Source organism: Myotis davidii, unplaced genomic scaffold (assembly GCF_000327345.1).
Source record: "Myotis davidii unplaced genomic scaffold, ASM32734v1 scaffold104, whole genome shotgun sequence".
In the NCBI taxonomy this organism is placed as follows: domain Eukaryota; kingdom Metazoa; phylum Chordata; class Mammalia; order Chiroptera; family Vespertilionidae; genus Myotis; species Myotis davidii.
The window spans coordinates 5,222,641-5,236,653 of NW_006296625.1; the positions used below are offsets into that span (position 1 = coordinate 5,222,641).

Below are 14,013 nucleotides of genomic sequence, written 5' to 3' on the forward strand. Positions count from 1 at the left end.
TCAAGTTAGTTTCACATCTACTTAATAGCTGTAACCTTCTTATCCAGACATTTACATAAAGTCCACAATGAGTGCAACAAATCTGAGGTAGTTAATTTTACAAAGGCTCAGTATCTGAACATAAAAAAATTTTGAAATGACCACTGGCTGCAGTTTTTGTGGGTTTGTTTTTATGGTGTGTTTTTTTGTTGGTTTGGTTTGGTTTTGTATTGCGGAGTAATTATTATGAAAGATCTCTGCTGAATCTAGTGCACACATTTATAACAATGAAAAAGCCTCTAAATTCAATATACATAAAGAGCAGTTGTGGCATCTGAAACTTTCGTAGTGCAACAGGGCTGATCACTTAGATCGAGGGGTCTGCATCTGTTGTCGATCCAGCAGAGATCAGATGATGAATGGCTGTTAGTGGTGGTTACCTGAGAAGTGTTAGCAAAGACCATTTCTTAATTGTGTTACGTGTGGCTGCTTTTCTGATTTTCAAGCCCAGCATAATGGTTGCCTAGCTGAAGTTTATGGGCCTATTTTATTTAAACACTCATCCCTACCTCTAGTGTTGTGTCTTACTACTTCAAAGCTCTTCTCCATTTCCTTATCCCTAAGGGAAAATAAATGTAATCAGTAAAAATTTCCCTAGGTTGTTCTTAAAATATTCTTCCTTGAGTTGGAAAAATAAAAAAAGCCACCCCTTAGAGGAATCTTGAGGGAGAGGCAGGAGGAGAGAACTAATATATAAAATTCCTATTAAAACATTTTTAAGGCTTCAATTGAACAGAAAACATAGAATACTGTAACTGAAGCTCTATGGTCCCATTTTCTGTGGTAGCAAATCTATTGTAGTGTTCAGTACTATTAACTATACACCTATTTTGGGACCAACTTGAAGACAACTGGAAAGTTAAAAAGCTAATAACCTAGTGATTCCTTCTACTCACTTTTACTGTTAGCAAATAATAAACAATACCTCTCTCTTTATGCATAAATAAGGGCAACGATTTTATCACTCAAGTAAAGTTTTATTTATTATTCAGTTACTACTCCTCACTTCTACTTCAGGGGAGTGGATCAGATAAAGCAGGATGGATGTGATGAATCATTGCCCCTTATTTTGTAGGACGAGGCAGAGGAGCAAGTTCAAGTGGAGATTTAAATTCAAGCCAGCTGTGGTCCCAGAGTCAAAAAGGTCTCAAAAGCCAAAAATGTGGGCTTTACTTTACAAGTAACCCCCCCGCCCCGCTCCCGCCAAAAAAAAATAATAAAACACAATTATTTCAACCTGCCATCATTTACATATCTTCCTATTTTACATAATCTTAAAAATTCATGGCCATAAACAAAATGTGGATGTGCCATATGTGGTCATTTAACCCCAGGTAGCATTCATTTTAAGTGCCCGTTTCGGCTTTCTACATGCTGGGCAGTGGACTTCAGGGATGGGAACTATGTATAGCTGTATATTTCTAGCAGTTCTTGTGGTGTTTTCCTTGTTGGGGTTTCCGTGGCTCCAGTAGGCTGATACACACCACTAGTCATTGTTGGTTTTGGGGTTTCTGTAACAATTACAGAAGCAGGACGTGCTTGTACCCGAGCTGTTTTATTCCAGGGACCGGGAGATTTTTCTACACCACTACCACCTCCACCTCCACCTTCTTCCCAATTATAACCTGGATCTTCTCTTTTTTCACGATCTTCTTCCTTTTCACTTATTTGCACTGCCTGAACTCCGAGGCCTCTATAATCAACTTCTTCTTGCTCAGATTCTTTCCACTCATTTTCATCCATCAGCACAGCCTTGGTGGAGGCTCCCTTACACCCTCTCCGCCCCCCCACTTCACCTCCCCTCCCCGCCCTTGGTGGGGCCATCACCCTGCCGGCCCTGGCGCCAGCTCCACTGCCAGCTCGCTGCCAGGTGCTTTGCTCCTTCTTCTTGTCCCTCTTAGGGAAGAAGTTGTCCAGGCTCCACTCTTCCACTCCTCCATCTGAGCCGTGGTCGCACCTCCTCCACCCCGTTTGGGGGCCCTCAGTGGCATAGCCCTCTGGCTCTCTGTGCTCAAGCCTCCGGGCACCAGGACGCCTTAGCCACCCAAGTTCGCTCTCCCCTGTCGAAGAGTGTGTCACAACCTGATCTTTAATTAGATGAACTTCATATGAATTCTTAAAAAATCCTCAGCCATTTAATTAAATTCTGTTTTTTCCCCTTCATGTCTCTAGCCACCAAGTATCTACTAGCCTATCAGTGCTATGGATGGAGCTTGAGACAGTAATGAATTTGAGAACCTCCTAAGCACACTCACAAGCAATTCATCATAAAAGAATGAAATAGCCCCCAAAAGCATCTGCATTTGGCACCTCCTCCACACAATCTTGTTCTTTAACTCCTTCTCCTAACATAACTGAAGTCCAATGAGAGGTTTACTATCTCTTCCCCTTCCACTTCCTTCATTTAAGCAGGCTTATTTGGCCTCAGACTCATCGATACAGCAAAAATAATTAATTATCTAAAAGCAAGATTAGATTGTGTCCAATGATATTGTCTCCATCCGTCATAAAAGAAAATTGCAAATCCAATTTACTGGCTATCATTTTCGAGTTTGTGCTGATCAAGAACAGGCTTTGAAATTCAGTGAATGTTCTTGTAAGCAGAGCTGGCAACATAATTGGTGAGGCCTAGCGTAAAATGAAAGCACAAAATCCCTTGTTCAAAATGCTAGGGAAAAAAGTGCTACTGAAAATACTGAAACATAAAGCTTCTCTTTTCTTCCATGATGTTTTATGGTGTTTATTTATTTGCTACTTAATGTCCTTCTAAGTTTAGAAAAATTGAAATTTTTAACTATTAGTATGAGTTTACTATTCATATTTATATTATAGTAAGTGTTTAAATACAAGGGCATTTAAGAGGTATGTGGAATCACCAAAATTACACAATTCATACTTCACAGCTCCTACATGCATATGTATTTCATTCTTAGCAGAAGAGTGGAAATACTGCACAAAACTAGCTCAATCGTTTTTAACTTCATTTCTTTGTGCCAGCACATTTCACCTACACTGTCTACCTTTGGGTTACTAATAAATTTGGGAGGATTAGGAAAAAAAGGAATTATCCTTCCCTTTTTATATTATCACTAGAGGCCTGGTGCACAAAATTCATGCATAGTGGGAGTGTCCCTCAGCCCAGCCTGCACCCTCTCCAATCTGGGATCCCTCTCACAGTCCAGGACCACTGGCTCCTAACCACTCGCCTGCCTGCCTGCCTGATTGCGCCTAACCACTTCTGCCTGCCAGCCTGATTGCCACCTAACTGCTCCCCTGCCAGCCTGAATGACGCCTACCTGCTCCCCTGCCGACCTGATTACCTGCAACTGCCTTCCCCTGCCGGCCCAATCGCCCCCAACTGCTCTCCCCTGCCTGCCCGATCACCCAACTGCCCTTCCTTGCCGCAACCCACCTCCTCCAACGAGACCCGCCTCCTCTGTGCCATGCAGAGCTGTGAAACCCCCAGCCTCACCACGTGGAGTGGCCGCCCGGCCCTGCCTCCACTGTGCACCCGGCCATCTTGTGGTGGCCATCATTGTGGTGGCCATCTTTGTGGTGGCCATCTTTGTGGCAGCCATCTTGTGATGACGTCGTGCACAAGGGCATGACGCTACCTAGGCTTTTATTAGTATAGATTTCTAGCATAAGTAATTGGCAAACAGAAGGCCAAGAGAGGTTTCCACAATCATTTGTGTTTCTTAGAATGCCTTGCTTCCACATTTGTGGTGGCCATCATTGTGGTGGCCATCTTTGTGGTGGCCATCTTTGTGGCAGCCATCTTGTGATGACGTCGTGCACAAGGGCATGACGCTACCTAGGCTTTTATTAGTATAGATTTCTAGCATAAGTAATTGGCAAACAGAAGGCCAAGAGAGGTTTCCACAATCATTTGTGTTTCTTAGAATGCCTTGCTTCCACATTCAAAGCAAATTTTGACTCAGAATAAAGTGTAGCCTTTCAGGCTGTCAGCACCTGAACTTAGTCATAGACATAACACCTTGTTTTTGAATCTCACCAAACTCCCATGCATTATGCATTCACTAGAATTCTGTGCTCATTGCACTGACAGCATTTTATATGAATGGAGTGGCAAGAAAAGATAGACACATATTAAATGTATCTCCTCTCCTAATGCATGTGCTCCATTGCCCCACTTACATAACACAAAATCAAAGATAAAATTATTAATAATTTCAAGACAGTGACAGTAGGGCATTAAACCAAGCAGCCCTTTTGAACATAGATCATAAAACAAGCCCTGCTTATGAGATGGACTAGAACAGAAAAGCTTCATTCTTCTTTAATCAGAGGGAGGAACAGGAACTATGTTTACTGAACATTTACTATATCAGTAATGGCGAACTATGACACGTGTGTCAGAGGTGACACGCGATGTCATTTTTTTGGTTGATTTTTCTTTATTAAATGGCATTTAAATATATAAAATAAATATCAAAAATATAAATCTTTGTTTTACTATGGTTGCAAATATAAAATAATTTCCATACGTGACACGGCACCAGAGTTAAGTTAGGGTTCTTCAAAATGTTGACATGCCAAGCTCAAAAGGATTGCCATCACTGTACTATAGGCTAAGAACCAGGTTAAATCCTTCACATACTAGTACACTACCTCATTTAATCATCAAATAACACTTTGGGGTATTTTTATCCTGATTTATAAATTGTGAAATTTGGGATTTTAGAGGGTGATTTGCCCAATATCTCTCATCTAAAAGGTGGTGGATTAGAGATTTCAATCCAGACTTGGCTGATCCCAAAGCTCATTACGTCTCACTATCTCAAGAGCATTTAGTTCATACTTTAAATTACGAAATATTTTTAAATTATTCCTTGCATATCCTATATAATAAAAGCCTAATATGCAAATTGTCCCCTAAGGCGGTCATTCAACTGGGAGTTCGACTAGGAGACCGGGAGTTTGACGGCTCCCTGTGACATGCACTGACCACCAGGGAGCAGCACAGAACACAGCGGGTGTCAGTGATGCAGCACTGGCAGCAGGTGGCAGTGGAGGTGCTGCCAGCCCCCAATGGGCCCCAATGAGTGTGAGACCATGACAGGATGGTGAAGCAGGTGAGCGGGTGGTGCCAGGCCAAGGCAGGTATGATCAGGGGCCTGATTGCCCTGCAGACCACAACCAGTGGTGGCAGGGGGACTGGGGGTGGCTGCGGGGGAGAGGGGCTGAGGGGGGGGGAAGTGGAGTGGCAGGGCCACCACCCGCTTCCCAGGCGCTGAGGCAGAAAGGGCAAATAGCAATATTAAAATATTTCTTCTAATTATTTCCTTTTCAATGTGCACGAATCCATGCACTGGGCCACTAGTATAAATATATATGCTAATAAAACAAGTATAAATAAATAAAATAGCATGATTCACAAGCTATTAAAAATATTACCTAGGCTTCCAGTTTAATATGACAGATTAAGTATACATTTACCTCCTCTACCTCCTAAGGCTTCATTAAAATGATAATAATGTGTTTTTTTTTAAGATATAAACTTCCAACTACAAAGAGTAGAAAATGGAAGCTATTAATGAATAAGCAATTCCAAAAATCAAAAGAAACAATTCACAAAGAAAAAAATGCAGTATATCCCTAACCGGTTTGGCTCAGTGGATAGAGCGTCGGCCTGCTGACTGAGGGGTCCCGGGTTCGATTCCGGTCAAGGGCATGTACCTTGGTTGTGGGCACATCCCCAGTGGAGGGTGTGCAGGAGGCAGTTGATCGATATTTCTCTCTCATCGATGTTTCTAACTCTCTATCCCTCTCCCTTTCTCTCTATAATCAGTATATCCCTAACCGGTTTGGCTCAGTGGACAGAGCATCGGCCTGCTGACTGAGGGGTCCCGGGTTCGATTCCGGTCAAGGGCATGTACCTTGGTTGTGGGCACATCCCCAGTGGAGGGTGTGCAGGAGGCAGTTGATCGATATTTCTCTCTCATCGATGTTTCTAACTCTCTATCCCTCTCCCTTTCTCTCTATAAAAAAATCAATAAAATATATTTTTTAAAAATGCAGTATAAATTCATTAATAAAGTTAAGAAACAGGTAAAAGTAGTCAGCATTTAGGAATAATACATAGATAATATTTTTTAAGCAAAGAAATGATTAACACAACTTTCAGTATAGGAGCTACCTGTGATAAGGAGAACACAGGGGTTTCTATGGTGCTTTTTCCTTTCTTACCTAGGGTTGATAGGTACAGGGGTATTAATTTTTTTATACTTTTATATATATATACAATGATTAATTTCTTCAAAAGATACTGCAGTCAGACAGTATGTACAAGGCAATATCAGATAAGAAAAACTCTTAGAAATTAAAATTTGATTGCCAAATAAAAGTTCAATAGAAAAAAATAGAGAATAAATGTAAAGAAATCTTCCAGATTACAACATGTGAGAAAAGATAAGAGATTCAAAGGATTATTCTAAGACATTTTATATCCAAAGAATTCCAGAAAAAGAGGGGAAAAAAGAAGGAAAAATTATCACAGAAGTGATAATATATCATTCCCATATATCATTCCCATAAAGATAGCGTCGGCCTTTAAACCCAAAGAACTCATTCTGTGTCCAAGACTTCAAAATGTTTTGGCAAAATGTCATATCTTTTGAGCATAAAGAAATGGTCCAAAAGCTACCAAGGAGAAAGAACAGCTTATCTGCAAAAGAATGAAAATCACAGATATTAGCCTTCTCAAGAAAACATAGGGTGTGGAAAGGCAATGGAGCAAAGTCTTCAAACTTCCAAGGAAAGATGATTTTTTTCTCAGATTTCTATAGCCAACCTAATAATCACTCATGAGGAATAACGGAAGTATTTTCAAATATGCAAGGGCACAGAAGTTTACCTTAAGTGCACCCTTGCTTAGGAATGCACCTGTACTTTAAGAAAATACGGAAGCATTCTATCAAAACATAAAAGGTCACCTAAGCCCTGGCCGGTTTGGCTCGGTGGATAGAGCGTCGGCCTGTGGCGTGAAGGGTCCCACGTTCGATTCCAGTCAAGTGCATGTACCTTGGTTGCAGGCACATCCCCAGTAGGGGGTGTGCAGGAGGCAGCTGATCAATGTTTCTCACTCATCAATGTTTCTAACTCTCTAGCTCTCTCCCTTCCTCTCTGTAAAAAAATCAATAAAATATTTTTTTTTAAAAAAGAAGGTCACCTAGGCCCCCAAAATCAGTGATTCCCAACTCAAGACAGCAGTGAAGGGAAATTCCAGAATGACAGCCATATGACTGTCTTAGACAGAGTCCTAGTAAAGATTGGAGCCAGGAGAGAGGGGGTTAGGTTAGAAAGACTCAGAGGAAAGATGAGAATCAATAGAATAAATAATATGGTTGTGAGTTTGAAAAGTTTGAGGATAAAACAAAGGCATTGGTGAAGTGTAGAAAGGGGAATCTGTTTGAACTTGACACAGAGAACACTCTCCATTGAGTGGCACAGTGGTAATAATCCTACAGACAAGAAAAGTCACTGGCATGTTGTACTTTGCTCTGCAGTGACCAATAGGCATGTGTGCTTATATGAGCTCTGGCCCTCTAGGAAGCAGTGATCAAGGCAGAGTAAGAAGTGCAAGAGATTTATTGGGTAAGGATGCCTGTGTAAGATAAAGGGGAGAGGGAGTCGGAATAGGCCGCAAAAGCTTTCAATGCTCAATGTACATGTGACATCTGCAAAAGGAAAGGAAGAAAGAAGGAGGCTTGGGTAGGAAGAACCACTCTAAAAAAACTCTCAGCCAGCCCAACAGGGAGCTATAAAGCCAAAAACTGCCCTTTGCATAAGCTTTATATTGAGCAGCAATGGCTAGCACCTAGAACCCCCACCATGCTCAATCATTGGCTCGATTTGCCCAGAGACAGTCAGAGAGAGCATGTTCTGTACTTGAATACTTTGATGGACCTCAAAGGTGCTACAGCTGACTGCACTTCTTGCTGCAGAAGCTCTCTTAAAAAGAGACTTGATTCTATTTTGTTAGCTTATTTTGTTCATTAGATTCTACATATTTGTCAAATCATACCGTATTTGTCTTTCCCTTACTGGCTTATTTCACTTAGCATAATACTCTCCAGATCCATCAATGCTATTGCAAAAGGTAAAATTTCCTTCTTTTTCACAACCGAGTACTATTTCATTGTACAAATATACCACAGCTTTCTTATCCACTCATCTACTGATGGGCACTTGGGTTGTTTCCAGATCCTAGTTATTGTAAATTGCACTGCTATGTACATAGGGATGCATATATTCTTTCTGATTGGTGCATAGCACACTTGTGCCAATATATGTAACACACTCACCCAGACCTCAAAGGACATCACCTCAAGCCTTTATCCAATTACTATATTACATCAAAATCCATTTATTTTAGTGATATGCACTCCTTTAAATCAGGTCCAGATGTGATTTAGTCATTATGCCTCCTCCACCTACCAAAAAAAGGGCAGTCGTCTTAACCAATATACCCAATGGTAGAAGAGTGCAAGGTAACTACAATAAAAGCTACCCAGTTAACTAATATCTGCAGTTATATGGAATACACTTCATGTGGGAAAACTGCATGCAGGTTGCTCATATAGCTTATTTTTTCTAAATGACATTTGAATAAAGATGGTCATGGTGCTGGGAGCCTCTTGGCATCATCAAGGATAACTGCCACTGGTCTCCCTCGTGTCCTTGATTTCTTGTTCCTCCCATGGGAGCAGTTATATTCTGCATCAAGCTTTAGGAGAGGAAACAAAGGCAGGCTCAGGGGCAAAAAGGATTCAGGGTAATGAATAAACTAGATTGAAAGCCTTACATATACGCAATTATGGATCTTTATAATTATTTAATATAGGGCACATTTTTATGAGATAAAACTTATATAATGTGTATACTTAAATTAAAAATTAATCTTAAATTTGAAAAAAAACATATGGGCCCATATTGTGAAAATTCCCAGAGCTCATAAGTGTCTCCATTAACCAATCTAGGAGACTTCAGTTCTGCTATCCACCTATTTTCCTCACAGGCCTCTGCTTTTGCCCTCTGGGGGTTTCTTTCTTGTCCATTATCCTCCGTGGACACAACTGAAGTGAAGCTGCCCAGCTTTCACAATCTACTTTCCACCAATGTAGGTTTGCAGATTTGCAAGTTGCTTTTGTGGTTAAAAAATAATAATAATAAATCAAAGGCGTTTCTAGGCTTGGCATGTGGATTATTTGGCAATAACACTCCCTCAAAAACTTACTAGGCTTATAGTCTTTTACTTGGACAGAAGGGCAACGCTCTTAATTGCCTCTTTGCAGCTAGACTGGTCCCCACAGTCTGACAGGGGTGCTTGAAAAGATTTGGAACTTTATTCTTATCTTTGCTAAAACTGACAGTTCTATAATTGCTTGAATTTGGATTATAAAATTAATTGACATTTTCAGCTCTTTAAGGGCCCAAATTACCAAAACCACAGTCTTCTGAGATTGCCTCAGACACTGAATCCCTCATCAGAGTTATATTTCCTTCCGTTTCCACTTGCAAACTAGCTGAATCTAGCCTGAGCCTCTTCAGATGTAGGACCTTTTAAACCAGGTATGAAGCAACCAACAGCCATTGAATTTTCCCATCATTTTCCCTGGAGTTATTGGCTCATTTGGTCCATAATCTGCCTGTCCAGGTATATTTGCCACTGTTTTGCCACACCATTACAAGAAAAAGTAACTCCCTTTACATTCTGTAATGTCTGTATACTTGAAATTCTCAAACAAATGCATCTAAATTTCTGTTATGTGCTGTACTCTACTTTCACATACCAAATTTTATATTCGTTATGATATAGGTTCAGCTGCATAAAACAGAAATCTGAGTTAACATACTTTTAAAATATAGAAGGTAATTTCTCTCACCCATACAGCAGCAGGATAAAAGAAGGGGGAATAAGCAGCACAGCCCTTCTTTTAAGGACAAGTCTTTGAAAGTATCTATCATATATCATTTTCCCTCACACCCCAGGCTAGAACATCCTACATGACCACAATTTAGTGAAAGGAAAGCTAGGGAATAAATGGCCATGTACGCCACTAAGAAATCCCAGGGTTCTCCTGCTGTAGAGAGAGAGAGAAGGGAACTCAAAGACAACCAGTCTCCTCTGCCACTCTTCCCCAAGTCTTGCCCCTACTCAACAGCTAATGTCCAGACTATTTCTCCTAAGACAGAATTTACTTCACCAAGACTGATGATAAATTCTTACTGACTGTGCTGTAATCTATGCGCTGATTTTCAAGGCTCCTTAATTATACTTCTTTCAAAGCCAAGCTCAAATCTGATATTTAAAAAAAACCCAAAAACCTCAGGCTGTTCCACACTGGCCTTTCCATTCTTTGCACTCTCAGCAATGCAGTTTAGCATTTGACTATTCTCTAATTTTTAGTGTGTACATGTTTTGTCTATAAAAAATGATGCTGTGCTCATTACAAGAAAGCTCCATGATTTAACACCCCCTATTTTTGCACCACAACATATATTAAACTGTTAATAACATAGAGAGCACCAAACAAATCATGACTGATGGATCAAAATCCTGTCATTAAACACACAAGAAATATAAGAAAAATAATTTAAAAGAACAACAAATAATCTTTATTTTCTCTGATGCCATGGTCTGGTAAATGAATTGTTTGTATTTCTCTTATGAATAATTTTCCAAGAGTTTACAAAAATATTTTTTCTCTTTAAAACATATTTCTTCTTATTAAAGTATTATAAAATACTAACATATTATAAAAACAGCAAAATACTACAAACTCTAAATAGGGAAATAAAATTTTCTATAATCCCTATAAGAATAGATTACACCTATTAATATTTTAGTATTTAATCTTCAATGAAATATATGATTTCAAACACATTTCAATGAGAATTACATACACAGGGTTTGAATTTTCAGAAAACTATTATCTTAAATTGACTTAATGATCTTCCTTATTTGTATCTGACAGGACTTCATAGGTCTGCTGACATTCTTCTCTCTACACTACTTTCAGCACGGCATGTATTTAAGTTTATTTTATGCTTTCAGGATTTACTATAGACATATGCTTGGCTTTCAGAGGTATGGTGACATATCACACCATCTACAGTCATAAAACAAAGCATATGGTAGTTTTGTGTGTTTCTTTTTTTATTCTATGGGTTATAAACATTGTTTTTAAGAAAAAAAGATACCTACACTATAAACTTATTTTTATATATGCTTCAATATATTTTATGGTCTTCACAATTCTTGGCAAGAGACAACAAGATATATTCTCTCAACCTTCAAATAAAATTTCCCAAAGATACATTCTCCCTTTAGGATATTAATCATTAAGTTATATTGACCTCTTCTTATCTATCTATATCACAGAGTGATGATAAAAATAAATGGCAAAATAAATTGAAAAAAATTCAAACTTTTGGAAAGAATAGTGTTCTCTCAAGGTGAAGAACTATTTTATTTACAAATTCAACATTTATTTTGAAACAGAAATCACCCTACCATTATATTGTGTATATATGCATATATTTCTCAAATCACTATTTTCCATATCAATAAAAATCAAGTCATTGATTGATTTTCTTTTCTGTGTATGGGGCTCCAAAATCCAAAGTATTTCACTACAATGATCTCTCTATATTAAAAATAATGGATGCATTAAAAATAATGCATCCCAGTGAGAATGAATGACCATCTTCTTGTTTAAAGGAGGGGAAATTACAGACTAGGCAACAGAACTGCAAAAATAAACACTAGGTCTGACATAAATTAGGAGGAGGTACTATCCTAATAAATAGCTCCATTCCTTTATTTTTGACTTAACAAACTGTTATTGCTAACTCAATATTTTTCATATAGGCACTTGGTAGTTTAGAAAACCAGAGAAAGAACTGACTCTTAAACAAAAGTGAATTATTATTAAATTCAGATAATATGTACATGGATGGTTATTTCATTACTCACTAATTTTCAAGTTCTTTAAATTGTCATAATAAAAAAGCTGCTTTATCCCAAGGTTTCAATCACTTCCATTTCACCAGCTAGTAGCCCTTTGTTAGCCAGAATTAGGACCAGCAAAGCAATCCTATCACTCATATCTTTGAAAAATGACTTGTCAGAATAGTGTCTGATTTTAACTGCATAAACCAACTAATAGATGTCCAGATAAGAAAAAGCCCTGCCTTCATTATCTCTTACTTCTGTGCAATTTCTGTGATCTATTTTAAGCACATACATTCATTTGCCCAAGAGGTCTATAATACTCTCCAATAATATCATTAATGTCCATTCCCCAAAAGGATTTCCTGGGTGCATCTGCTTTCAGGTTTTTAGATTTCTATAGGAGAATATATCATTTTTATGGATATTATGTATCTTCTTGCCTCATTATATGGCATTTTTTGATAGTCATACTGATGAAAAAGAAGGGCAAAATAGAGATTTTTATCATTTGAGTTAAATTGGCTACTCAAGCCATGGCTGTTGTTGCTCAGTGGTTAGAATGTTGGCCTATGCATTGAAGAATCATGGGTTCGATTCCCAGTCAAGGCACATACCTGAGTTGCAGGTTCCATCCCTAGCCTGGCCTGGGCATGTGCAGGAGGCAACCAACTGATATGTCTCTCTTACATCAATGTCTCCCGGGTCCTGGGTGCCAGAGGGAAGCTGGTGCCAGCAGCCAGGCAAAGGAAGGCCTACTTTTACAGGAAAGCTTTACAAAGTAATTCTAGTAATAAAAGCATAATATGCTAATTAGACCAGACGAAGGCAGGGCTGCGAGAGAAGCCCGGGTCCTGGGTGCCAGAGGGAAGCTGGTGCCAGCAGCCAGGCAAAGGAAGGCCTACTCTTACACGAATTCTGTGCATCGTGCTTTTAGTAATAATAATAAAAAATAAATTGGCCACTCATGCAAAGAGTACCCTACACCTCAGATTAATCTTGGAACTAATTTTAAATGATAGCTAATATTTACAGAGCACTATTTTCCTAACCCTAGGCTAAGCACTTAGTTGCATGTTCTTATTTAATTCTCATAATAATAATGACACTATGTTTATTATATCTGTAGAAAAAAATCTGTTTTTCAGAGAACTGATGCCATGCAATGCAAAGAATATCACCTACAAGACTGTTAATAAGGCACACACAGCACAGTCAATCAGTCTCTCCATATGATCGTCCCTTGACTAGAATGCAACTGAAAACAACATAAAGAGAAAGAAATTTGAAGTCACCTTTCTACTCTGCCTATCTCCGGCTGCTAGAAATATACATGTCAATGCTCTGAGCCACTCATGAAACTTAGCTGTAGTTTTAAGGCTGGCCTGTAGACTTTTACAATATAAACATTCCATAATTTTTCTAGGCCTTAACATCGAAAAGTCCTGTATGCTGAAAGAGTTTGAAAAACCCTCTTCTCCTTTGCATCAGCTATGCCTACTTCCTATGCCTCTGGGCCCTGCTGTCGTCTTTTGAGGCCCCAGTTGGCCCAAAACACTGCTAAAGCCACAGACTATATCGATCAAGATTAAGCTACAACTGCTGTACTAGTACACTCTTAGGCTGAGATTCTATTGCTGTTGCTGTGGTCAGAGTTTAATGAGACACACCCCAACCCCTTTCACCTGCTGCCATCACCTTGCTGTGGTCTGCATTACAGGCCCTTAAACTTGCTGAATCCTTTATATTCACCAAAGATGAAACTCCCATCTTTACTGAACATCTTGCTTTTGATTTAGATAAGGACTGAGAAGTGTTTAAGGCAAGGTTGGCCCATATTAAGATGACTATATATATATATAGTCATTGGTATATTTAGGTGCTCCTATGTTGGGTGCATATATGTTTACCAGGGTTATATCCAATTGTTGGATTGATCCCTTTAGTATATGTAGTAAGCTTTGTTGTCTCTTGTGATGGCTTTCATTTTGAAGTGT

General features: G+C 39.1%; 1 pseudogene; it reads right to left on the reverse strand.

The window, feature by feature from the left end:
• Window positions 1–446: 446 nt before the first annotated feature.
• On the reverse strand, window positions 447–2,583 carry LOC102754844 (annotated as a pseudogene).
• Window positions 2,584–14,013: the final 11,430 nt, after the last annotated feature.